The following is a 2,564-nucleotide window of genomic DNA, read 5'->3' as shown; positions in this document are numbered from 1 at the left end:
TGATTGCCTTGTTCTATGAATAATCATTGCAATGTCATTTGTTCAGTTGTTGTTGGTTTATTGAAACCATGTCACAATTCTTGCTATCTTGCACATGATCTTGTAATTGTTGGTGTTGTCTGTAGTGATTCTGTCAATGTATACAAATGTCACTTGTTGCTAATTGGTAGTTGTTTATGACTGATACACAACCGATCAGGTTTGGTGACCATTTTATGCACATATATTTGACATTATATTGGACTGTTATGTTGTTTGATCCAATAGTAGTATATGTCAGTCATACTATAATACCACATGTTTGTTGCAATATCCATACAACCTATATCCAAAACTGCACAAACACTGTCATTCAAGATTGATGAGTATGCAATCACAAATGAATCCAACGCATTTTTGCTGTATATAGTTGTATTGAGTGTCGTGTCTGTTGACTTGACTGTTGACTTGACTAGATCTGATATTACACGGGCTATTCAACAATTGTATTGAATTCCGGTTAGTATCGAATTGTTTGAGTCGTTCGAGTAGTCAAGTTGCTTGGTTTGCAATGTGTTGTGTCCAGGAATCACTTGCAATCAAACCATCACCAAACCACAAGTTAACAACACCAAATGATATATGACTGGTTATAACAACACATTGCAAACACTCGACGAATTAGCCATGAATCAGGTTCAATCATCAATCGCCAATATTGTCAAGCGTGTATTCCTGGTTTAGTTGATGATGATCCGAGTATGCGGTATTCGTCACAGTTTGATTTGGTCCAAACAGGTTTTGTAATGGTTTCAACAATGTCTGATGAATGACATGCTACAATCGCAGTATATTGATATTACCGCATGATACAACTGTTTGGTTGACCAACCGACTCGAATGTTGATGGATTATTATGCCAATCGACTGTTTTGACCTGATATCACCACACTTGACATGCCAACACATGCGACATATGATGGAGTGATGGAAATACTCGAAATACACACAATACAACTCTTGCAGCAGTGTATGAAACTATCAAGCATGACATGCCATGACATGAAGGGTGTAGATTAGACTTGATAACAATGTGTACAATTTGGACTTTTAAATTCGGAAATAGCAGCTCTGTTCCAACATCCCATTGATTGTAAATGTCGAGGTTGTTTAACCTTGTACAAATGACCATTTCACATGCAACTTTAGCCTGATATCGAGTATTTTCAAATGAATGCAAGCTTGCGACACTCGCTTGACTCGTTTGGTTCGGGTTATGGTTGATATTTACGATATCGATGCAAAGTTGCATTCCAGAATGAACCTGTATAATCTGATGTGGTCAATCGTTTGGTTTTATTGTTATCGGTCATTGACACCAGTTATTGTGTTGATTGCAAATAGTAGTCCAACTAATCATGCATAAACAAATACCAGATAGTCACTGATAAACTGATGATATCCAATGTATACATGACACATTGTATAGTTCCATTTAATTGCCAGCAATGTGTGATTGGATTACTCGAGTCATCAAGCAATTATCAAACAGTTGTCAAGAACAATCAAGTCATGTCCAATAAACTGTCTGATGTGCAGGTGATTTGGCATTGGTCCGTTGGTCCATTAGTACGATTGTTGGTTGGCAATTCAGACTTGTAAATGACAATTGATTGTTGCATTGGTGTCCATATGTGTCCATATGTGACTCATTGTATACGGAACAGGCCTGACAAGTGTGTCTGAATCGATTACAGATGATACAGCCTATCCAATAAAAAGTAATACATTGATCGTGTCTGCGTGGAAATAAGCTTCATAACTTCCACTTCTGAATGTATGCGGAATCAACTTTTCAAACAACGGATACGTCCAATGACTCTTGCAAATGCATTGATAGAGTGTTGTTGAATAATTCGAGTGTTTACAAATCAGCATCACTGGAAATAGTTACTGTTGTCCAGACAGTCAGTTGTCCAGACATTACAGTTGTAATACTATCCATGCCTCACCACAGTTGCAACGTTCAGATAGAAATGGCAGAATTAAAACAAGAGCATCCTTCAATATCAGTTTAGTCAAAACATTGGTACTTGTTTGTCTGTAGCCCAATATATTTATCAACTCCATGTCATTCATCAGATAATATTGTATAGATTTTGGCAGTGATATCGACAAGATAATCTGTACTAGGTCCAGTCGTATCCATATCCACAACGCACTCGTCCAATCCAATCTTTTCATCAAGACTATGCAAGAAATTCAACTGCATATAGTTTGTAACAATTCCATACACCGAGTTCAAATGACTAATATCTGCTGCAGCTTTACATCCAATCAAGTCCTGTGAAATTTCCAGTCTCATGTCATCCTTGCTTGCTTCAGTAATATAAACTCTTTCCGCGACGTAAAACATTCAAAGTGACCATGAACCTTTAAGAAATCACCATCCAATCTTTTTCCACTTGTATCTGAACGTTTCGGGTAAAAACAGACAAATGATGAGTGGAGCAATCGAATAAAGTCCGAGACACATTGCCTGATGTAACTGAACCAAAGCATGTTATAGCAAACGACAAATAGTG

The sequence above is a fragment of the Batrachochytrium dendrobatidis genome (assembly GCF_000203795.2).
Source record: "Batrachochytrium dendrobatidis JAM81 unplaced genomic scaffold BATDEscaffold_5, whole genome shotgun sequence".
In the NCBI taxonomy this organism is placed as follows: Eukaryota; Fungi; Chytridiomycota; class Chytridiomycetes; order Rhizophydiales; genus Batrachochytrium; species Batrachochytrium dendrobatidis.
This window is presented reverse-complemented; position numbering follows the sequence as displayed.